At 49.7% G+C, this 25,364-nt stretch overlaps 1 protein-coding gene across 8 annotated transcripts in view; it reads right to left on the bottom strand.

Annotated features, from left to right (window-relative positions):
- Window positions 1-11,888, bottom strand: part of IKZF1 (IKAROS family zinc finger 1) — a 102,208-nt gene extending 90,320 nt beyond the window's left edge. For 2 of the 8 annotated variants that reach the window (XM_042963260.1, XM_042963275.1), the window contains exon 1: window positions 11,840-11,888. The gene's annotated coding sequence lies outside the window, so the exon portion shown is untranslated. The other 6 variants (XM_042963256.1, XM_042963262.1, XM_042963261.1 and 3 more) reach the window with 6 other exon arrangements.
- Window positions 11,889-25,364: the final 13,476 nt, after the last annotated feature.

Raw genomic sequence — 25,364 nt, 5'->3', positions numbered from 1 at the left:
GCTTGCTTGCCATCACACGGGGAGGGGGACATGGGGGGACTTGACCAGCTCCTTCAAACTTCCCCAAAGTCCAAATTTGCATCTCTTGGGATGGAACAGTCGTGACTTTTTTTTTTTTTTTTGGTAAAAGTGACTGTTTTCAGGCAAAGATCAGACAAATCATTCAGCGATGGGAAACTGATGTGAGGGCGAGGAAATTCCGTCCCCTCCAAGACCCGAGATGACAGAGGGGCAGCTGGGGGGGGGGGCATGCGTGTCTGGGGGGGGGCGGGGCTCTGCACTCATTTTCAGACAGCTTCCTGGCCGTCTTCTCCCACATGGACACTGTCTGTGTCCAGCGTCAAGTGCAAAGCGGAGAGCTCGGGCTGGACAGGGTCTCCGCCACGAAGGAGCTCACGATCAGAAAGAGGGGTTCATCACACAAGCGGATCAACAACTTGTTTTCGGGAACCGGCACCTACACAAAAACCAGGATCGTAGGTCTGCGGAGGGAGAAGCCAGAGGGAACGATTATTTCACAGAAGTCAACTGTGATTTTCTACTCTGCCCGGGGATACCCAGACACCTGAACTTCTGAACCGATCGACGGCAGAAAACACCACAGCAGCAAACACCCATCGCCTGGGCAGTTTTTAGGGCCCTGAATGCTCTTATTGTGTCTTTGGAGCCAGTGGCTCTGAATCTTGCACAAGGGGAAACAGATGCGGAGATAAGTGGAGGCCAGCGTGACAGCGACGTCGGGGGCTGTCCCTCCGGGGGTGGGGGGCAGAGCCTGCTGTCAGAAGCCACTGCCCACGGCCATCTCCCTCTCTGGAGCGGTCACTGAGCCTAACACCGCTTGCTGTCTCTCCCTCCCTCCCCTTCCCTCTCTGTGTCTGTGTCTCTGTCTCTCCCAGGTCCCTCTGCTCCAACAGGACTTGCCTGGTTTCGGTTTCATGGAGTTGGCCTATCAGCAACTCTAGAAAGCAGGGGGTGCAGAGGGGCAAACACAAGGGCTGAGAGACGGAGCAAAGGTGGCCCAGCACACTTCTGCTCCTGCAGCCAGGCCAGGGGAGACATGGCCTTACAGCTGGGGCCACCCTGTGAAGGAGCCCTGGGGACAGGGAGCTTTGGAAACACCCCCCCCCCACCTTGTCCCTTGTCCTTCTTTCCTTCCTCCACACCCACGATGGACTGGGGACCTGGCTGTCCCCTGGGAAGATGCATCCAACCGCCCTGGGCGGTCGTGGCTCCTGGGCCAGGAGCTGGGCAAGTCTCCAGTACTGTCCTCATTTCCACCTGCAAGCGAGCAGGTGGCCCCAAGAACAGCCCCGAGAGCCACAAGGAGCCTCAAGGGCCACTGTCACGTGTGCAGGGCTGGCTGCGGTCCCCAGCCCCGTCCTCAGCCTCCTGAAGTGCCCCTTCCTTTCCCGAAGATGAGCCCCTCCCTTCATATCATTTGCTCTGAAATCGCCGTGCTCACCCATAATGAAGTCAAAATGAAAAGCCAGGTGCCCGTCCAGAACCACAACTTGATTCCTTTTCGAGCAGCCCGAAGTCATGGCTGTTCCAGCACGGCTAAGTGCACAGCATGCGCAACTGGCCGTGACGAACCCCGGTGGTCACTCAGCATGAGTCTGCTCCCCAGGTTCACACAACTCCTCCACAAGCTTTACAAAAAACCCTCAGTTCTCTGTGGTTCAAGCAACGGACACAAACTAAAGAAAATGCCATATCTGCGCAGCGAGAGGCTGTTAATAAGACTGTCCTGCCTGTTTGCAAGTTGCCAACGGAGTAAATCTTAAAAGCCCTCGTGGCGCAAAACAGAATTTTTTTGGAGCCCTGTGTGGCGAGGAGTGTTCACTATGCTTATCATGGTGATCGCTTTGCAATATGCACAAATATTGAATTGCTATGTTGTCCATGGGAAACGAATGTAATGCTACATTGCAATTATGCCCCAATTAAAAGTGCATCCATACATAAAAACAATGCCTTTCCCCGCCCCTGATACACAGAGGTGACTTTCTGCCCAGTGCCATTTCACGACATTTCTCGAGTACCTTATATGTGCCAGGAAGAGGCAGTAAAGAAATGGATATGGCTTTATTCAAGCAACTGACAACGGCACTTAACAGGCCAACGGAAGTGGGCACCTGGTCTACCTTGTCCACCGTTTTATGTGTCTGGCGCAGTGTTCATTTGTTAAACGTGTACCTGTAACCTTCGCGATTACACTGTACAACTGTAATCATCGCGCATGATCTGTATATGATTTCCCTTCTATAGATGAGAAGACTGAGGCTGATAATGCAGCAGCCCGCACGAAGGCACCCGTCCAACACAACAGCGGAGCTGATCCGAACCCACAACCTCTCCACGGAGACGCGTTTTTCACTCCCGCCCGGGCGAACCGCAGAGCCCGGGCTCGTGGTCCCAAATTTCAAACGGACAACGAGCAAGGAGTGGACGTTCCCTGTGTCCTAACAGGAAAGAAGTGTGTCCTTGGTACTACTGTGCAGGTAAAGGCAGACTTCATCCCACAACTTCCACGGTGAAGTCAAATTCTGCTTATTGCATAAAATGTATGCTGTTGATCTTTGTTTTTTCCCCCTCCTGAAGAGTGAGATTGCATTACACTTACATTTGGGGGTTATTTCCTTATCAATGACGCTTGTTTTGAAGGGGGCGGGTGTGTGGGGAAAACGGGCCAAGGCTATAATCTATTTAAAACGCCTTAGGTCACAGACCTCTTTAATAAAACCCATTATCCCTGCCCAGAGAGAGCCCTTTCATTTTCAGATGGGTAGATTTTATTTTTGCAAATCTATCATATCACTGTGAATTACACTGTATCGTAAAAAAAGAAATGTTCCAAGAGAAAGCTAAAGCAATCTGCGAGGTCTTTGTGTCTGGTCAGGGGGACCTTATAGGTTTTCCTAACAACTTGACAAAACAGGTCAGGAGAGCATAAAAACTTCCGGGCACTCTTATTTCATTTCTGATTCTTTTCATTTTTCAAAAATTAGCTGCCAATCTACACATTTTCATGATTATTCCACGGAGTATTGCTGGCACAAATAACAATGAAAAACAAGATTTCAACAGGACAGCAGGGAATCCAATTTGGCTTTCGCCGGGCTCCCCCTCCCCCATATTTAACGGAGCCACAGAAAACGCCTCCAGTGGTTCGTTCTACTGTGAACCTGCTTTTTTCAGGGCAAATTAGCTCAGATGTGCAACTCTGTCCTCACATACCTCCCCCGCCTTTGGGGCAGGAACTGGTATGCAAAAGAGGAAGGGGGGGGGGACCGAAGAAGCCTTTTCAAAATACAGCTAAAAAGCATGCTGTTTGAAAACATTCTCAGCAAGGAGATATTTAATGCAGAAGGGAAAAGAACACAAGAATACTGCTAAATGTCATCATGGAGCCACCTGTCTCCAAGTGAGGTATAAAGAACGATGAGAGATACTGCATTACATTAGAATTTTTTTTTTTTTAAATAGAGAAGGCAGAGTTAGAGGGACGGTTCCCTACGCTCACCCATCTGCTCTCAAAAGCAGGTCCTGCACAGGATCTCTAGGGGCCCTAGAAGGTTCTGGCATTGTGTGATTCTCCTATGCAGAGAAGAGACTGTAAAGGATCTGGGAAAGAGGCTAGTAAAGAATGTTCCAGCACTAGACCACAGGCTCTCAAACTACTCCCAACATTGTTTATGTGGCAACCATGGCAGAGACATTCACACTCAAAATTTACATTCACTTTTATAGGACTTTTCCTAATTCTGACTGTCCTCAGAAGCCATTTCCTAAGCAGCTTCCTCAAATATAAATGGCTTTTTACACTTCGCTTCATCACTTAAGTAAAAAAAAAAAAAAAAAAAAAATCTAAGTTTAGAATCATTTTCTTCTACCCTCTTCCCGATTTCAGAAGACCTTCATGCATGGCCAGCGACTGTGCAACAAAAATGAGATTTACACCTTTAAAAAAATATAAAAACTGCCCCAAAATAATGATGTGCACCGATATTCCCAAGAGTGCTGATGTCTTGTCATTTCTTATTACAAAGTGATGAAACAGAGGAGCATTTTCCTGTTCCTATATTGCGCCCGCCCCCCACCTCTCAAGTTATTTTTTTCACTTAAAGAAAAAAGGATCAATACAAAGTTACAATGTTCACTAAGTGTTTTACTCATCAACTGCCAGTGCTGTCCTCGCAAAGAGAACAGTATCTTCTCTGGTCCTCTTAGCAGTGGCTTTAGTTAAGGTGTTAGTAGATCATTTCATGGACACACGTGGAACCTCAAAATGAAACCTGAACACACAAATCCACTTGTGCTGTATACCCATAACATTCCCCCAAATGGTAACACTACAAGACCGCCAGACTTTTTTAAATTGAAGGGCTTGTGTGAGCTGCCTTGGCGAAAGATACATTCCACTGAGACCCAAGGAAGTACACTGAGATAAATCTCCCCAGGCATGGCCGGTTGTTTACAAATACACCCACATCTGTTTATTTCCAATAACTGGGAGCCACTGCTGATTTCCCCGCTGAGAACATTCTGGTAGGGACTGTAACCTTTTCTCGTTTCAGGTTAGCCTCTGCTGTCTGGTTGGGAGTGAGACAAGATCTACCAATGTACATAGGAACCTGGAGAGAAAATGTGTTCCGGAGCAAACACGTCGAGGGACTCGTGGTTGCCCAGACTTCCAGGTACCCCTTATTCCTTGCGATGGAAAAAGGCTGCTTGGCCCAGAGAGAGGGGCTGTTTCCTCCTGGCTCCAGGGAGGAGAATGTAGACACCCTGCTGACTGACTCCCTCCACTAAAGCCACAGAGTTTCTGGGCCAAAGGGAAATTCTCTCTGCAAGAAGACACACATTCTGAGCTCCTCTGTTCTTTTTGGCAACACCCACAAATCATCAAGTAAAATCACTTAAAGTGAGGCAACTTTGTGAAAAGCGTTAAAAAATCACCTATGTGCCCATTTTCCCACTACGTCCACACCCCACGGAATGTGGATTCAAGACCCCGGTTCCTTGAACCCTAGCCTGCGTCCCGGGAGCTGCAGGACTCCAGAATTCACCTCGCTCCCCCAACCTCAAACGATCTCCGCTGAAGTCAGACCAAGCCGTTTCTGAGAAGAGTAGAAGGGGGAACACACATATCAGTTACTTGGTGAGAACGACTGCTATGACAATCCACCCAACAATTACAGACAAGAAGACCGCTCAATGTTCTCGGTGGCCTCTTCAGTTGGATCGAGTTCGCAAGGAAAGTTCTAGATGTCCATTTTATTCTGGGACAGACCGAGAGCTCGGTCCCAGTGGGGCTGTAACCCAGACGTGGGTTATATGCCCAAGAGCCCTGCACAAATGACGAGGTCCATATGAACACACATTCCTGGCGGGTATCAGGCCCAACCAGGATCGCCTAGAGCCCAGTCTGTAATCCACAACCTTTGGCCTACAAGGTCCTCATGCAAACCCGGGTGTGGGGTGTCATCAGTAGAACCTCACAGAAGCTTACAACTTCCTCCTCTGTAGGGCTACAAAGAAATCGGCACGTCCTTATTTATAATTTGGCAGAAAATGCTCATGTCCGTCAGACAGCAAAACATAGGAGAGCTAATTTTGAACAGTACAACCAGATTTTTCTGCGGCCCTTAAGTAAGTATAAATTATTTTCAATGCTTCACTTTTAAGTATCTTGTTGTTTGTTGTTATTGTTTAGCAAGTTTCCTTTCTTTCTCAGAAGGCTCTCCTCCTCCACATGAAGCTGGAGGTTCCTGAAATCCAGGGAAACACGGACAACTCCAGGCAGCAGGAAGCCCCGTGTAGAAAAGCCCTCGAAATTTCCAAATGAGTTTTAAAAGGGAATTAATTGCCTTATCTCTCTAACAACCTCCCATAATTAGTGGTCTGATTTCAGTTTAATGAAGTGGGATACACAATTTATCAATATGGTTCCACCGTGGATCTCTTTGCATATCACTTTAATTTTCCGCCCTACACAAAACTCAGCCACAAAGGAGGAGAAAAAGGTCAGTTTTTCAGGCTAAAAGTGGGGCTCACACCGGGGGGTCGCTGGCTCTCTCTCCTTTCCATTAAAACCCTGGAGGACATTTCAGAGTGTCTCAGGAACAAGCTTATAAAAGATCAATTCCTCATTTTCATTTCTCCTGAAGATTCTAAAGTAAACATCCCCCCCCCCCCCACCGACCTTAGGGCTAAGGAGGTATCTCATTTGCTCTGAGTTTGCCAGCGAAAATCTGACTCAAGGACCAAAAAGCACCCCCCAAAAACCGGACGAATCAATGTCCACGGTGGAACTCTTAGCTTTGGAAAGGAGTCGGACCCACATGGCTCAACCTGCAATTGTTCCAAATGACCAGAAAACGCCTTGGAGGGTTGATATCGGCGCGATCTCGAAAACGGAGCTTAAAGTCCCACCTCGGTATGGATAAGAGCGCTTAAAAATACTTCATGCCGCTCTTTGTCAGTTGTTTGTACAGCCTCTGCAAGCCACCCCCCCCCCCAAGAAAGAAGCAAGACGGAGGGAGGGCAGGGAAGGAGGGCAGAGGAAGGATGCTGGGTGCGCCCTTCACATCCCACGGCCCCCCGAGCCCTCCGGCCTGGCAGCTGGGCACCATATCCATTACGCTAACTTTTGGCGCGAAAACGGCAGGAAGAGAGTCAGATTTCCTTTAGCAGTGAGCTGATTGCCGGAGAAAAATGAATCATTGCACACTTGAGTGAGAAAATATGAAGAAGGCACTTTCCCACTAATTAGGGCCCATTCTGGGCAATCCGTTAAGCAGTGGCCCCTGCGCCACGAGCCATCAGGAGGTGGGGCACAGGAACACCCGAAAGCAGCGCGTGCAAATGGTGCATAATGACGCTCTCCATCACCCCAGACAGGTGGCGCAGGGGTGCGGGGCAGGGGCTGGGCAGGGGCCACACCGGCTCTCCCCCTGTCTATGCAAGCGCAGCAGAGAAAGCGCGGGGCACTCACCGGTGAGCGCGTGCCTCCCAGAGACCTACGAGTGCTGCCTTTTGAGGACTGGGGTGGGGTCTTCGGACCCTGGGCCGCGTGGAGTCCCCTCGACTCAGCCAGCCGCCTGAGAGGGACCCTGCTGTCCCCCGGGGTGGAGGCCCGTCTCCTCCACCACCGCCTGCACACTCCACTGGGGCGGAGAGAAAGGTGGGACCATTTGCCAAATATGCAAAAAAGGAGGGAAGATAGTTTTCTCTCAGGAAAACACGGGCAGGAAGGGAGCCTTGCGCTTCCTGTCCTGACCAAAACGGGTTCAGAGATTATGAGGACGTCTGAGCTGACAGGCTTGCGGTGGAAGACGGAGGGAGCTCTTTGAGTCAACAGGAATTGAGGGCTCCCCGAAGGCAGACATGGCTACACGGGAGAAGGGAAACAGGGCCAGAGCTGCACCGGGCAAGACAGAGGCCCCCAGGCCTGGCCGTCTGGGCTTTCGCCATGTCTGACAGAGCATCGCGGGTGGGTCACTGGGGGCACCTGTGGCAGCGGCCAGTTTATCACAGCAAAGTCAGACAAGGACAAAAAGCCAACGGAAGCCTGTAGGCCGCGGCCTGTAGGTGTAGGCCTCGGCCGGTGCCCCGCGGGCCCTTCTCAGGGGTGACCCCCCCCCCCCAGCGACACACACACAGAGGTGGCCCTGCCCCCTCTCCCCACAGGAACTTCTGCAAAGTGGCTTTGGGTTGGCTGCCTCTCACTCGTCCTCGTCCCCACACAGCATCTCACGCCTCACGTTCCATCACGTCTTAAAGACATTTGCCAGAGTAGCACACAACGTTTAAAAACCGCGTCTGAGGAAAGCTATGAAAGCGACAGCCTGGCAGGGCGGGTGTCACGGGAGCCACAGAGAGAGGAGCCGGGTGCAGAGTTGTTTCTCAAACTGCACAGAGCACCGCCGCCCCCTCGGGTCTCCACAGGGAACCAGCCACATTGCGGTCGCTGGAGTTGGGTCTGGGGTGTGAGAGTCCCCAACGGGCCCCACTGCTATTTCCTACCTTATCTGACTTTGAAGCTTGTGTGTGTGTGTGTGTGTGTGTGTGTGTGTGTCTGCCCCTCCCCTGCTTGCTTGCTCTCTCTCTCTCTCAAAAATAAATAAAAAATAAATTAAAAAAAATATCAACAGACCCACCCCAGACGGGGAGTAACCTTAAGCACCGGGGGCCAGACAGAAGCAGCATCTGGTCAGAAGCCCGAGGCACAATCCCCAGGAAGGCCTGTGAGCCTCACACATCACAAGCGTTGCCAGAGAACCAACAAGAGGCTTGGGTTCGTTCCCCGTGCCGGAGCCACTGGGGGAATCTCCATTAGAATAAGGCAACGGAAACCAATACTTATTTCGTAGCGAAATGATTTCATAATCACAAAGCTTAGAAGATGGGAAAAACGCACACGAGCCATGAAACGGTGTTATCCTTGACGGATTCTGGGTTCACTGCAAAGCTGTAACCTGCACACACAGTCTTGGGCAGACACCCAAAGTACTGACATCGTTTACGTCTAAACTCAACAGCATAAAGAGGAAAACCCATCGCGCTTTAGTAAAAGGCAAAAACCAACCGAACAAACAGAACCGAAAAGGAGGGGCTTTATTACTCACGTCAGGTCTGTGTGATGTGAAAACTCTCACCCTGCCCCTATGCCTCCCTCTCCACGCCAGCTCTGTGTGTGTGTGTGTGTGTGCATGTGCAGAGACGCACAGAATTTCTTTATTTCCTGTATCTGTTCACGCACACCTGATCCTGAAGCACACACGGGACTCGTGTACTTGTGGGGGTAGGGGCATTTCATCACATGGCATCCACCATGTTCCCCCAAATTTCCAAAGTTTGACATGTATGTTGACAATGTGCAACTGCATTACCTAAACATGAGACACACAAATCCAAATCAAGGGGGGGATCCCCCCAAAACAACCATCATCCTCCAACGCTTAAGTCTCTCACCAAGTGACAAAGACACGGTGGCCCCCAGCACGTCTGAGCTTCAGACCTCTTGGCCAGGAAATTCACCAAGCTCTTAATGTCTCAACAAAGGAACCGGTGCCACAGACGGCCACGGTTTACCTTCCCTCACGAGGCTGTGGACCAACTTCTCCAAAGCGTCCAACGTCACACATGCACAGTTTTCTTTACAGACCCGCCAACTTGTCCCGCGAGAGCGCACTACTGGGCTATTATGGCCACCAGGCTCCTGAATTCCGAGGAGGTATAATTAATTCCTCAAGGTGCAGCATTTCACTGAAAACGCTGGTGAATTAAACAAACAAGCATGCTGGGATTTGCAGAGCCCCTGCCTTCAACTACCACCAGGAAGCAAAACGGGAAGATGGCACGGCCACTGAACTCAATAACACGGTCTCGCATCAACCCGGGTGGACTTTAAGACCGGGAAGCACGTTTTTGTTTTTCTGTTTTTGTTTTTGTTTTTTTTTTTTGCCACGTAAAAAAGGTATCAACACATACGTTCCTGGAAAGTTTTAAAATCACATACATGATATCAAGCCAGAACTGTATGGGATTTGAAGACGTGACATCATTATTTACATGTGTGCACACAAGTTCTGTTTTAACACGTTCTGCATATCCTATGATGTAAGCAGGTAATCTTCCTGCCACGGATACTTGTCACTGTTTAAAATTTTAGCCACGTTGCCAAATAATCTGATTTGTCGCCGAAACAATTCTGACACACGGAATACCGAAACATACTCAAACGGCAGCTTTAAAATTCCATTTGAAAGATGAATCCCATTGACCCCCTCAAACGTCTCCAAACAAAGAAAGAAATCCAAGAGGCTCCAACCGTTTCCTGCTGGTTTCTCTCTCCTCTCAGCTCAAAACCAAGTGAACCCATCTTTGCAACCGTTTCAATTTCTATGAAAGTTGAAATATTGTACACATTGCATATTTTCTAATTCCATAAATTTTTCTCCTTGAACAGGAGTTGGTTTGGGTGGCAAGTAGATATTTTCTTCAAGAGAAGTTTGAGTCTCCAAGTTCAAAAACAAGGTGTCTGGGAGCAGAGATGGGGGTGGGGGGAGGCAGGGGAGGGGAACAAGCAGCACGCTGGCTGAGCCAAGCACGCTGCCTTGAATTCGCTCTGGGCCGGCTGCAGCCCTGGGCGGGGAGAAGGAAAACAGTGTTGGCAATGCCTGTCCAGACGCTGCGGACTTTCTGCTCTCCACATGTCACACTCTGTGCCTCGAAATTGGAAGAAAAAACAATCTCATCGTCACTAGGTTCCTCCGGAATCACCGAGGATCCTTGACCATTTTTTTTTTTTTAAATACATTTTCAAATACACCCACCAGTAACCTGACGCCTTCTTGCCAGGGCGTTTGGAAACCTAATCGCCAAAATTGCAGTCAGCAAAGGAACCACTAACTTTTCAGACCGGGATAATTCTTCATTTGGCAGAAAGCAAGTTCAGACGCGATCTAATGGTTTTTCAGGACAAGCAAAAGGCTGGCCCCTCAGAGATCAGGAGAGAAAGCTCTCCCTGGGTGACTTTATAAAGCCTGGCTTCCGTCACCTCTAGGTACATATCAATTTAAATGCAACGGGCGCTGGACCGTCCTCCCCGTGGTGACAGCGGGGCGGCTCACGAGTGTCCCACGCCGGCCTGGCCCTGCGCCTTCGGTCACCGCACAAGTTGACGGCGGAGGCTTTGACAAAAGTCAGCGCTCTCCCTATCCCCAGAAAGGAGAGGCGGACCTGAGCGAAAGCAGGGATCACAGCTATTACTGCCTTGTCTTTTCATTCTCTTCCTCTCTGTTTTTTTTTTAAGCCACCGGCTACTCTGAGTTTTCCTACTGAAATTCAATTGGAAAACACTCACGTGGACGTGTGCGTCGCACTTTGGGGGCCGAGACCGATCCTCGGGCGCGAACAGCAACCTCGGGGCCGAGGCTCCCTCTGCCCCGCCGGGCTCGCCCGGGGCCGGCCGCCTCGCCACCTCCAAGGTCCCGGCCGGGCTCGGGCTCGGCGGCGCTGCGCGGGGACCCGGGGACCGTGGCCGCAGTCGCCGCCCCGGGCCGCGCACGCACTTGTTAGAGCGCCCTGCTAACTCGGCCGCCGGGCTCTTCCCAGCTTTCTTTCACAACGACTTCCTGAAGTTGCTCACTCGCCCGGTTCCCCATTTCTCCGCCACCCTCCCCCCCCCACCCCCCCACCCCTCCTCCGCCGGCTCCGACCCGGTTTTCGCGCTCGCTGCCGGCCGGCCGCCCCGCGCGCACAGCGCCGCCCACGGGCCGCGCACCTGGGCCCCCTCCTCGCCGTGCCCCGGCGCCCCGCCACCTGCGGCCGCCCGCGCTCCGCAAACTTTGGGGGCGGCGCACCCCTCCGGCCGACCGCTCCGCCGGCCCGCAGCCGCCCCGCCCCGCGCGCTCCGCCCTGCCCTCGCTCGGCTTGCTGCCCCGGAACGCGGAGCGGGACCCGGGGGGCGCGGGGCGCGGAGCCGGGCGCTCGGCCTGGCGCGGAGGGGGACTCGGAGCGGGGCGCGGGTCCGGGCGCGGAGAGGGACTCGGAGCGGGGCGCGGGTCCGGGCGCGGAGGGGGACCGGGAGCGGGACGCACAGACGGACGCGTAGCGGGACGCGGACCCCGGGCGCGTAGCTGGAAGCGCCGCCTTCGCCCCAGCCTCCGCCGCCGGGTCGCCGGCTCCCGCGGTGCGGTCCGACCGCAACTCCGGGATCGCGCGCACAAACTTTGCCGGGGCACGGGGCTGGGTCCCGGCCCCCCCTCCGTCCCCACTCCCACCCCCACTCCCACTCCAGGGCCGCCGGGGCGGCGGCGGGCGCGGGCCGTACCTGCTGGCGCCGCCGCCGGCTGCAGCCCGCTCGCCCGCGCCGGGCCCGCTCGGCGCGCCGCCGCCACCCCCGCGCGCAGCGCGCCCCGGCCCTCCCCTCGCCGCCGCGCTTCCTCATTCCAGCGCCGCATCGCGCCGCGGCCCCGCGCGGCAGGTGGCGGCCGGCTTTCTGCGCCCCGGCCCGGGTGGCGGCATCGGCCGCCGCGCCGCGGGGCCCGCGCTTAACCCTTGGGGACCCGGCGCGGGCGACGCGCGCGCGGGGCGGCCGGAGGCGGCGGCGGGGCGGGGGGGTGCTGCTCGCCCCGCCGCGGGGACTCCGGGGACCCGGGACATCGTGAGGCACTTTCCCCGGTGTCTGGGGTGGGGAGCGTCCGTTGCCCGCCCGGCTCCACGTCCCTCGAACTGGGGCCACTGGGCTCCCCGTTTCCGGCTGCGACCCCGGGTGAGGAGTGCCCACTCGAGGGGGTGGGAAAAGTTGATCCTCCGCAAGTGAGGGGAAGGTGCGATTCATTTTCCCAGACAACCAATGGAATACCTCTCGTCTCTCTTCCCTCCCACCTGCTCAGGCAGAAGTTAGGATCGCGCCTTCCATCTTGGTCTGCGTGCACACCCAGGTGTGACAGGGCGGCCGCGGGAGGAGGTGACAGCGAAGGCCTCGGCACCTCAGAACCCCCCCCCCCTTCCCCGAGCCCCGAAGCACGCGAGGAAGGCGCTGCGTGTGTCTCGTTGAGACAGGAATGCGGGCTCTAACCGCGCACCTCTTGACGCCCGTCACTCTCATTAGCCGGGCCCCACCCGAGCGGGAGCCAGGCGACGGTGTGCTGTTTGAGCAGAAGAGGGAGACTCTGAATGCAGGCGATTTGTCCCCATCCCCCTTGGGCGTTAAGGGAGGGATGGAGACCAGCGAGCCACGGGCTCTGCCCTTCAGGACTTGCAGGGGCGCATCAGGAAAGGTACCCCTGCACGGGAGAGAGGAGATCCAGTGCAGATCCTAGGGAGGGCCAAATGATGCCTTCCTGCAGGAAAGTGAGGAAGGGCGCCCCTGGGCCCGGAGGGGGCTCGGGGGTGCAGGCCTTGCAGGTGGACAGAACAGCACAAAGGTGACAGGTGGAAAATGTCACTTTGGGCAGTTGAGTGGGGCAGGGACTGGAGACCACCGGGGAAGGCTGTGGCCGGCCTGGCTGAGGAGGCTGCTGGTGGCAGGGCCCAGGCAGTCGTGGACCGGCTTTACCTGGTGCATCTCTGGGAGAAATGTCCTCTACCCTCCACGAACCCCAGGCAGCGGGACACGTTCTTCCTGGACCACTTCTGCAACTCCTACCACTGAATTAGTGCTAAGAGAAACTCTGAGATTCTGAGCCCAGAGCCTGTTAACTCCCCCTGCTTAGAGCCCAGAGGAAGTGGAACTAGTAAAAGGTCCATGGCTTTAATCCCTAGCCCACCCCTTACCTATATGACCTTAGGCAAGTCACTGAACCTCTGAGCCTCATTGCCCTTATCTGCAAAAGAAGTCAATGCCACTTCATTGCTCTTCATTGCAAGAGTCCTTGTCAGGATTCTATGAGTCAATAGCCATAAGGTGCAAAGCCCAGGGAGGCCAACAATGTAGTGGAGAGGTTAGAGGATACCTCTGGTTCTTAGAGGCACACAACACCCTTAGCCCCCAGTGTGTCTCTTTAAATGTGTGTCATGGGTCCCCAGGAGTGGGAATCAAGGACTCAGGCCAAGGCATTTCCTCCTGGGGCAGAAGAGTAAGAGGTGAAGGACCCGGATAGTTGATGCTGTGTGGTCTTGGCCGAGTTCCTGAACTTCTCTGAGCTTCCATTTCCCCGTGTACAGCTGGGTAGGAATAAGGTAAGCCACCTCACAGGATTGTTTGTGGATTGTGTGTTTCACATATGACAGTTTTTGCCGTCTGCTGATAGCAGAGAAAGGACTCTGAGTGGTCACTAGTGTTTATCATGAGCCCTGCTAGCCACCAGTGTCTTGTTGAGTTGGAGAGCAAGCTGGGAAGAACCAGGCTTCATGGTCCACCCGCCCCCCCGCCCCCACTCCAAAACAGGTAGAGGACAAGAGTCCTGCTGTGACCTGGGCTCTGTGGGTAGACACCAAGGCCTCGGAGAGGCTGCTTAAATCATCAATAAAAGCACGTTGGAGGGAAAAACTTAGCAGGGGAAATTGAAACGTGTGATGCTTTTTTTTTTTTTAAATTGTATCTCTAAAGTCATTTTGTTTCTTTAGAATAGATACATAATAATGTTGCAGCATTTAACGAAGGGCAGGCTAGTTTATTCAGACAATAACTGTCAAATTAGCAATTTTTCTTCTTTTGCGATATTACCAAAAGAACAAAGAGCCCCTATAGAATGAATCACAGACTACTTACTCGGAGCTTACTCTAATAAGGGAATCCTGCTATGGGCACTTTTGTTCTGGCAGAGACTAGAGACGGTTCTAAGGAGAATGAGTTTTAAGCAGAAGAGGGATGGTTGATTGGCACTTCCATTTCTTACTACCTGTGTGAGTCTTGGCAAGTTACTCAACCTCTCTGAGCTTCCGGTCTGTCCTCTGCAGAGCATACCAACTTTACAATGGTGTTGACGGAATGAGGTGAAATTAAGTGAGCTGGTGTATGCAATTTGCTGTGGCTATAATTGTATTTTGCTTCCATTAAAAAATATCTGTTAAACGGCAAAGGATGAACATCCCTTTTTCCTGCAGCCGTTGGGAAATAGCAGGAATAATCCTGAAGTAACAGGAAAAGTTGTTCATAAAAAAAAAATCTATCGTCTTTCTACAACGCTGAAGTAATGCAGAACGCACACAGTTTCTTCTGTAAAGGAACAGGAACACGAACGAAGAGACCAGGACGTGGATGGAATTTTTGCAACAAGGACTCTGGTTCTTTGGTTTCTTGTCCCTACTTTTCACCACCCCCAGCTTCTGCTTCTGCTGTTTTTGAAAAACAACAGTTGCTGGTCTGGGGCAAGATTCTTGACCATTTTTTCCTGAGGCTCACTGCCTTGGGTTTGGCTTTTTCTAAGCACAGAAGGGTGGCTCCCACTCCTTCTGGAAGGGAAGGAGCAGGACACAGGGGCCAGGACTGCCCAGCCAGCCGCACGGAGACCCCGCAGGATGTTCCGTTTCCTGCCACGTTTAAAAGGCCCTCTCTGGAGGCCCTGTTGCTCCTGGCTTTGAAACCCACAGAAATTCAGCAGCTCTCCTCATCGTTCACATTTCCGCCTCTCGATCTGAATCGAGGATGTGTCGCAGCTGACAACCAAATTCTTCCCACTTTATGACAATTCCTTTCGCTTTATTCCCCTTGGAATTTGTCAGAAGACACTTAGATTCTCAAAACTGGTGACTTTTTAATCAATACCGTTTGGTTGGAAGAGACTGAAAAGCAAACTAGGTCGGATATAACGACTTGGAGAAGAATAGATTTACCCAGAAAGCTTTCTCATGAAAAGTTGTTGAAGATGTTTTGGCGGACTGCAGGAAAAGCAGATCTTGATCTAGCCTGAACAGATCAGAATAAAGACAGAGGGGTGGGTCTGCATCCAGGCGGTTCCACTGTGTTATAGGAGCAAGATTAGAACTGGATTGTGGAGTTCTAAGTCTGCTGGTGGCACATCTCCATTCACTTATTCGATGAGCGTGTATTCAGTGACAGCTGCCGTTACAACTGGTACTTGAGAGGCAGGAAGTCCCAATAAAGGCATAACGTGTGGTCTTATTCTGAAGGGGCTCCAGCCCAGTAAATCAGAAACAAATGCATTTGCATGCAAAACGCGTCATGGTCAACTTGAACACACAGCCCGTGGACACACAAAAGGGCAAAGCCACTAAGTGGTTGCTAGATTTTTTTTTTTAAATGTTTATTTATCTTGAGAGAGAGAGAGAGAGAGAGAGAGAAATAGAGAACAAGAAGGGAAGGGGCAGAGAAAGAGAGAGAGAGAGAGAGAGAGAGAGAGAGAGAATCCCAAGCAGGCTCCATGCTGTCAGCACAGAGCTGGGTGACACGGGGCTCTGTCTCGCGAACCCTGAGAGCCAAAATAGAGAATCAGACACTCAACCGACTGAGCCACCCAGGGGCCCCTGATGTGCTTGATTTCTAAGTGGTTAGCCTGGGAGACAAATCTTGGTCAGGTTTTTCAGCTACGCCCTGTGCCCTATCCCTCCAAAGACTGATTCCCTTGAGACATCTTCTCCAATTGGAGGCAAGTGTTTCCTGCTTGTCCCCTTTCAATTTTTTATTTCCCGTAAGGCCGGATCACCTGTCCTGACAGCATGCATCTTGGTGAAGGGACCAGACGGGCACTTCCAGGAAAAGACTAAGGTTTATGAGCAGGCTTTCCAATCTGTAAAGTCCACCGACATGGAGTCTAGTTATTTCTCTACTGGTCTAGCAGCTTTCTCTTTTGGGTGTTAATGAATCACAAATCTTTCCCGTCTAGTCTCGAAAGGAAGTGGGGTCGTTTTGGAGAGGGGGTTGAGGTGGAGGGCCCTGCGGTGGGAAGTGTCCTGAAAACCTGGGTGTCTCTCCCCTCTGCACACAGGGTCACCGTAGGAACCTAGCTGAGTCACCCCAATGCCCTGAGCATCAGATTCAGGGAAAAGAAATCCCGCTGTGTGGAGTTGGCACGGGGCGTAAATGAGAGCACGGATGTAGGTCTTTCATCATGGTATGTGGTCATCAGCGTTCGACTCCCCCGCCTGCATTTCCATCAAGGTTCTTAGAGCGACATCCAGCAGAAAGCAGGCGAGACGAAAGGCACATTGCCTGGACGATGTTCCCACATTCACAGCTGGGGACGGACCTTGATCTGGTTGCAAATAGATTGTTTCTCTGCTCAGAGCGTTTGCTGCCAGGCCCGGCTGGTTCCAGGAGCCGTAAGTGGGTGTCTGTCTCCTGCTTTCAAGTTTCTAAAAACTTCCACAAGCATTTCATTTGAACTTGTTGATACGGGTGAAGTGGGTATTCAGTGGGCCACGTGTGCCTGGGTTTGCCCTGTGTCACTGGCCTCTCGGCCTCCTTCCAAAGACGCGGGAGCTCCCCGGACATCGTTTTTGGGCTGACGTCTGTGGTCGTGATCTCCCCTAGAATCAAAGACTTGTGCATCTTTCAGCCTCCTTGATAGCCTGACCTGCACATCTATAGCTGGCTTCTTGTATTCACCATGTCCCCACCCCGAATCCCCTCAAACCTTTCCCCTCAAACCTGTGTCACTGCATCAGATCCAATAGTAATGGGAAATTGCCAAGGTCAGGACTTTGGGGGCGTTCTCGATGGCTCCCTTCTTCCTCCCCTCCCTCAATCGGGACCCTCTGCTGGCTCTGCCTCCAACAGGTGTCAGTAACCCAACCTCCCGACTCCACTGCAACCACACGGGTCCAAACTCCGCCACCTTCTGCCTGCAGACTGGGGGGGCTCTGAACGGCTCTCTACTCCTGTCCTTGCCCCTCCTAGTATGCAGGGAGGGCCTGAGGAAAAGCTCATCAGATCATGCACTTCTCCGCTGGACTCAGGTCCAGCCACTAACTGTGTCCTTCGCTCACTGGTCTCCAGCTGCTTGGCTTTGCTTTGCTGGTCCTCAAGCACCGGCCATGGCTCACGGCACCTGCCGTTCTCTGGACGCCTGCCCGCCTGCCCTCTTTCCTGCTTCGAGTCTTTGCTCAAATGTCATCTCAGCTCCAGGACAGTCATGGCCCACCCTCCATAAAGGCGTAACAACGTTACCCCCGCCCAAGCATCCTGTAAAAAGAGGATGTCTTTGCGTTACATTTTTTTTTAAATGTTTATTTTTGAGAGAGAGAGAGAGAGACAGAGAGAGAGACAGAGCAAGAGCAGGGGAGGGGGAGAGAGACAGAATGAGACACAGAATCCAAAGCAGGCCCCAGGGTCTGAGCTGTTAGCACAGAGCCCAACACAGGGCTCGAACTCACGAACTGTGAGATCATGACCTGAGCCAAGGTCTCAGATACTTAACGGACTGAGCCACCCAGGCGCTCCTTCTTTACATTTTACACAGCGCTTATCTTCCAACATGCTCTGTTGTTAACATTTGTTTTGTTTACTCTCTGTGAAGACAGAGGATTTTTTTTTTTTTTTGGTCTGTTTTGTTTTCTCAGTGCCCAGAACCAGAACTTTCAGTGGATATTTCCACTTATTGGTACCACATTTGAAGGGTTCATCGGACTGTTTTCTAAATCAGGCAAAACAATTTTGTTTAAATTATATGACAGGGATGCCTGGGTGGCTCAGCCAGTCAAGCATCTGACTCTAGATTTGGGCTCAGGTCATGGTGTCACAGTTTGTGGGCTCGAGCCCTGCATCAGGTTCGGGGCTGACAGCGCTGAGCCTGCCTGGGGTTCTCTCTCTCTCCCTCTCTCTGCCCCTCCCCCACACGCTCTCTATCTCTCTCAAAGGAAAGAAACAAACTTGAAAAATTATGCGACAAAGAGCTGTTACGTTGTTTTTCTGATCTGCGTAGGAAGTGTGTTTTCCTCGTCGTGTAGCTGGACGGAGTCACGTTCCCTTTCTGTCCTTCTGTCTGGGTCTCTCAGCTCATTCGCATAGTCATGCTGTTTCTTCACCTACGGAATGCTCCCTGAGCAGTGTTGGGTTCAGCACAGAATGTCCTGCATCTCACTCCTTCCTTGGTCTTCCTTAGGTGTAGTTCACTCCTTCCTCGTGCATGCACGCTTCTGTGGACTGTCAAGTTATTTTTCCAAAGGAAGCAAGTGATGATTTAAATCCGTAATGCTTCGGATTCATGATGAAGTTTCCTTCATCCTGTTCTGGTAGTGTGGGGGCAATTCTCCGGAGGGTGTTGATGCTGCCTTATTTCTGTAGGGTAGGAACGCAGGTTATAGTTTAGTTAGGCCAGGAGTCAGGTTGTTGTTGTTGTCGTTTTCTTTTCTCAGTGGATGCTTTGGAAATTCTTTAAAGATATAATGTATTCTGTAGCTACTCACGGCCTAATGGCTATGTATTCTTTTAATATTTACTCATAATATTCTTATTACTTGCAGATATGTTTTTCTAATGAAGAAAAAGAACTCATTTTTCTATAATATGCATCTCAGAAACTGGCAACTTTGTTTCCACTTCAGAGCTCAAATACACAATTTCCTTTAGCTTAAACAGTTGCAATTAAACCAAAGGGTTGCCTTTTCATTACAATACCCCTTTATTTTCTATGATGATATCTCATAAACGTTTTCCGTGGAGCGGCCTATACTCGATCTGTTGTAGCCAATGATGCTGCATTTTGGGAGAAGGAATCCTGTTGCCTGAATTTATAGATGGTAGCAAAGCCTGCTGTTGGAAACAGACTGTGCAGAATGAAGATCCCATCCTTTGGTACAAGTTGAGATAGGGGATTGGTGCATGTTTCGGACGCAAGTGACTACGGTTGGGGACACGTTCTACGGCCGTCCAAGGATGACAAGTGACTAACCCCTTGAACCAAGGGACGTGGCTTCACGGGCTGAGCTGTAGAGCACAGATGTCTTTTTTGATCATTCCATGTTGTAGATCAAGGTTACAGATCACTGTTACAGTAGAACCTGTATGCCGGTTTAATTACCTTCTTATTAGATTGTAATTGGCAAGGCAAACATCAGTTCCGTCTGCTCTGACTCCTCGAGCCTTGAAGAGCCCCTGTTGGCCTCCAAGGGCAGCTTTTGCCCTTTGATTCCAATGCCATTAAGTCCGTAAGACAGCCAGAGTGTTGCGCCACATGATTGATGCTGTTTGAGCCCGACTACCTGATGTAGCAGAGTTTCTCAGAGCAGATCCAAATGCAGCGATCGATAATCATACACTTACAAGTTGTCTCTCCCGCTACAGCAGTGCTTAAGTAATCATCACCAAAATGCCCCGGACCCATCTCTCCCAGCACATATTTCTTGTACATCCCCGGAGCTCCTGTTGAGTTCAGTGAGAGCTCCAGGCGCCCAGGGTGGCAGGGCAGTGGCACACGGAGTACTCACTGATTTATATTTGCATGGCTTTCGAGCTAATCAGCAAAAAGAGCTCATCGATCTTCTCTTCCCTAGGAAGTTGGACCACGTTATTATTCTTATTTCGTGGGTGAGGAAAACTGAGGGAAAGGAGCTTCCCAAAGTGAGGAGACTGGAAAGAAAGAAAGAAAGAAAGAAAGAAAGAAAGAAAGAAAGAAAGAAAGAAAGAAAGCTGCTTCCTGATGACCCCAAAGTAATGTGTGACATCTGACCTTCTACCTGATGGCACTGAGCATTTTGATGACTCCAGAAAGACGGCATTTTAAGGAGACACTCACACCAGTGGGAAACATTGCCACTCCACTGTGAGGGTTCTATTTTACTCTCTGAATCATTTTTTTTTTTCTTCCAGGAAGGGCTTGCTCGGCTGCCTGAGGTGGAAAAGCCAACAGGACCAGGTTCTTGCTCGGGCCCCCTCTTGATGGAGTCAGAGAAGTGCCCAAGGTCACTGCCCATGGGGTGGCCAAGACTCGGCTTCCAAAGCCTTGTAGTCACACCCCATAACACAGGCTGATGAGCGCGGGCGTGCCTTGCGTCCTGGCTTCTTCCAGGATGGGTTTGCACTAGAATCATTTCCTAGGTATAATAAATTTAGGAGCCTCCCACAGTGGCACTGACAGCAAAGGCAAAAACTGTCAACCCACCCGCCCCCCTCCCCCACCGTGATGGAAAATCTTTCAAGGTTTTCCCAGCAGTGCATTAGAAGCTCTGTAAGAACCCACTGTTGTGCGCGTTTTGAGATTTCACGTCTTCCATTAACCAATTCTGAGACAGAAGACCAGTGTCTGTATTTCCCATGTTGTTGAAGTACCTTTACATAGACTTTAACCCACTTGCTAAATTGCTTGAATTTGTCAAATGTACAAAAGGGTCTACTCCCCTTTGATGGAGTAAAAGTAGGTGTTTGATTAAGTAGATAGTTAGCTATGCTTTTTCCCCACCCCATCTGGATGTGTTAAGGGGGTATGTTTGAAACTTAGCACTCACTTCTGCCTTTCAGAAGGGGAGGGAAGAGGGTATTTAACAAGGTTAATAATGACAGAGAGAGGAATTGACACCACAAAAGAAAAAGAATCATTCCAGCATTTCATGACAGTTCAAAGACAGATGTCGTTGGCTAAGTGAGAATCTCGTCGACGTGGGGGTAATATACACCTTATATGCATATGGCTTTGTGAAAGCAGACTGTCAAATCGGTGAGTGTAAGGTTGTCAAATATGAGACATAGCTGCAGAAAACCCGGAGAACTACTTACTATTTATTTCTTCTCTTAAAGACCCAATCCTGTTGTCTTTTCACAGACAAAAGACCAAGTCCCTTAAGGACCAAGGCAGGTCAAGGGTTGGATGGGATTGAAGTTGGATTGGGGCCTCCTGAGGACATCAGCTTTGGCAATCTTTTGTCTCCTGGAGTATGTTTTTTTCATCTTAATTATATGCGTGCTGTTCTCTTTTGTTTCCGTAGACTTTAGCTCACCCAACAGGGCCACATCTAATTCCATCTTCCTGGAGTTCATGATGAGAAATTCTAGAATTGCAGTTGATGAGACCTCAGACTGAGCAAGCTAGAGTCCAAGTCCCTCGGAAGTAGTTTGATCATGGAAGTCAACCCTACCAAGGTGATTTTTGGCTCTGCCATGGAATAAGGTGCTTCAGAGAGGCGTCACTGGCCTTCTGAGCTATGGCAGAGGTTGGGTAGATGCAGGGCGTCACTAGTATGAGTCAAGAGACCTTGATGGGGTCATGCATCTCCCCCCACACTTGGACAAGTCCATTAATCCACCTTCCTAAGCTTTGGCATCTTCATTCATGAGATGAGAATGGTTGATGAGATGATCTCTATGACCTCTCCTAACTGATATCCCATGACTTGACTTTGGCTTTGGCAGTGGGTCTCTGTGGGCTGGCAGGGAACCGAGAACAGCTTTGGGGAAAAGCTTTGCTGGCCATTGACCCATGGTCTCTAAGTAGACCCTACCTCTGTGTTTCAGTGCCATGGCCTCCCAGAAGGTCCCAAACACTGAAGGCTAGCTCTTTTGAAGGTGGTCACAACCTATTATAGCCTCAAATGGCCACAAACACAACCGCTAACTTTGTCACCTACTAACCCGTAGTGACTCACCCCCTTTGAGCAAACCTGAATGGTTTGACTTCAGGACTGTGTGAACGGGAGTAAAGAAGTTAGGGATTTGCCTAACTTTGAGCAAAAATAAAACAGATGCACGCTGGAGAGAAAGACCCCCCCCCCCCGACTGATCTGTGCAGCGCCTTCACAGAGAAGTTTCCTGTTTCTTGCCAGTGGCTGGAATGTCCTGGAAGAGGCCTCCTGAGCAAAAGAAGAGGGATGCCTGGTGCAGACCAGGACTCTTGGGAAAGGCTTGTTGCTGCCTGAGCAAGGGCGAATTAAGGAAGATGTGTTCATATAGACTAAAATAAGTGTATTGATAATAGGGGAAATCCTGAACTCTGCTGTGAGTTAGATGGTCATGGTAAGTGGGAACTGCTTTGGGGAAACACCCGTGACTTCTCCAAATGCCTATGTAAATACCTACAACGTGGAAAATTAGCAGGAAGGCCTTGAGATCTCAGCGCACACTGTCACACTGGAAATATGGAGATGCTACTGGGGGGGGGGCAATGAAAATAAGAATCACAGCCTCCTTGAGGTCAAAGGCCTACAGCCATCTGATGCTCAGAAAAGAGAACATGAAAAATGCACAGGGAACAGCTGCGTGAAGCAAAAATCTGGAGGAAAAGAGAATCTGACAAGAATTATAGAAATGTGGGGCACCTAGGTGGCTCAGTTGGTTAAGCATTTCACTCTTGAGTTTGGCTCAGGTCATGATCTCACGGTTCGTGAGTTCAAGCCCTGCATTGGGCTGTGTGTTGTCAGCCCAGAGTCTACTTTGGATCCTCTGTCCCTCCACCCCCCCACCCCTCCCCCACGTGTGCACTTCCTCGTGATTCTTCCTTCAAAAACAATAAATAGGGGCGCCTGGGTGGCTCAGTCGGTTAAGCGTCCGACTTCGGCTCAGGTCACGATCTCGCGGTCTGTGAGTTCAAGCCCCTCGTCGGGCTCTGGGCTGATGGCTCAGAGCCTGGAGCCTACTTCCGATTCTGTGTCTCCCTCTCTCTCTGACCCTCCCCCGTTCATGCTCTGTCTCTCTCTGTCTCAAAAATAAATAAACTTAAAAAAAAAACAATAAATAAACATAAAAAAAAAAAGAATTATAGAATTGTGGTCAAGAAGCTATGCAAAGTAAATCGATGAAATTATCTATGGTTAAATAGGCAAAAAGGTCTAAGGAAAATAACCCGGGGAGGAGTATGTTTTGAAATGGATATATGTTACCCAAAGGAGTTTTACACGGTAGGTGACGTTTTCTTAGTCTTAAATGTGGATAAGTCAGGAAAATAGCATGTAGTTCTGTATCTAAATGTCCTTAGTAATAAAGATGCATCCAGATGTACTTATGGGTAACATGAGCTTGGCTTTAAAATACTCCAGCAAAACAACAAAAACAATAATATAAATAAAAAGAACAGTTGAGAGGTGGAAGCAGGTTGGCAATATCTTAGCTAGTTATCGAATCCGGGTGGTGGTTCTACTGGGATTTGCTAAATGATTATCTCTGCTTTCATGTATATTTGAAAATATCTGTGATTGTGTTTTTTAAGACAGAAAGAAAATGAAGACTGCAATTTAAATATCAGTGATATTTTGAGATAATATTTGCAATGGCTTTGAAGAAAAGGTTACATTTGCTCACATACAAAGAGCTTTACAAATTTATATAAAAAAAATACAAAGAAATAGCTCGGTAATGGGCAACGCGCAAAGGACTCCATTATACAATTTACAAAAGAAATACAAGAGGCCGCTGAATGCAAGAAAAGTATTTAACCGCAGTAGTGGCTTACAAACTGAAAATTAAAATAAATTGTGAGATATGACTTTCTATTTATTACACCTCAGAGATTGTCGTGAGCAGGGAGGAGAAATTGGGGCTTGCTGGTGACACTCACAGGGCAGTTTGGAGACCAGGTAAGCATTACACAGCAATAAAAAAATTGAAGTGTAAATGTGCAACTTCTCTCATATAATTTCAAGGAATGCATGCTCAAGAAATAGGGGTGTGTGTGTGTGTGTGTGTGTGTGTGTGTGTGTTAATGCTGTTCATTAGAATGAGGCTTTCAGAAACAAAAACTAAAATCAAGTTAAACATGGGGACACCTGGGTGGCTCAGTCCGTTGAGCGTCCAACTCTTGATTTTGGCTCAAGTCATGATCTCACAGTTCATGAGTCCAAACCCTGCGTTGGACTCCGTGCTGACACCGTGGAGCCTACTTGGGATTCTCTCCCTATCTCTCTCTCTCTCAAAATAAATACATAAATAAGCTTAAAAAAATCAAACTAAATGTTCATCACAAGATAAAACAATGTTTGGCGTGTTCATAGAAATGAGTATTTGGGGGCTCTAAAAGTCAATGGTGTATGTCTATTTTCTGAGATGAAAAGTTATCAGGCACACTTGAGTGAAAATCCAAGCTGCAGGATAGTTTTAAGCATTTCACAGGTATCCATAAGGGGAAAGAAAACATATAATAAACAGAGACTGTTTTGAAAATTCATTTAAATGTCAGAGAGAAATGAAGCCAAGAATGTTGGAAGCAGATATTTTGATAGCCTGATTATTAACTTTATTGGGAAAGCAAAAGACTAGATTTACTGGTAAATAAATAAATAAAATCCACAGTCATATGCCAGAAATATTCTAATATCCCACATTGGTGATACGAATCAAAAATTGTTCAGATAAATACAAATTTCTCACAAAAAAATAAAAAAATACAAAATAAAACCCAGAGCTACAGAGTTTAGCAAGACACGTGAATATGTCTCCAAAAGCTTTAAAGAAGAATCTAGCACACATCTTGAGCCCCAAGATTTAACACACATGTACGGGGGTCAAATTAACTGAAAAACAAAGTAGATGTACTTTCCAACCACTATAGCAAAATATTTTTCTAGAATATGAGATGAAGTTGAGAAAACATCACAACTCCCTGCTCCCACAAAGAAGCTTAAAACACAGAGCAATTCTATTTTCAAACAATGGAAGTGCTAATGTCTGAATTATAACTGACCAGTGAAACAAATTTAAATTATGCTTTGGAAGCATTTGCCTTCTTTATTGTGGCCAAGTACACACAACATTGACAACGTAACCAATTTGAAACGTACAAATTAGTGGCATTAAGTGCATTCATGATGTTGTGCAACCACCACCACTGTCTGCTTCCAGAACTTTGTCATCATCCTCATAACAACCTCATACCCATTAAGCAGTGGCTCTCATTTGCTCCTCCCCCAGCTCACAAATTAGTGGCAACCCCAAATCTGTTTTCTATCTCCAATAATTTGCTTATTCTGGAAGTTTCCTGTAAAGGGAATCAGACATTTTGTACCTGGTTTCTTTCACTTAGCACAATATT

The sequence above is a fragment of the Panthera tigris genome, chromosome A2, assembly GCF_018350195.1.
Source record: "Panthera tigris isolate Pti1 chromosome A2, P.tigris_Pti1_mat1.1, whole genome shotgun sequence".
Taxonomy (NCBI): Eukaryota; Metazoa; Chordata; class Mammalia; order Carnivora; family Felidae; genus Panthera; species Panthera tigris.
This window is presented reverse-complemented; position numbering and strand designations above follow the sequence as displayed.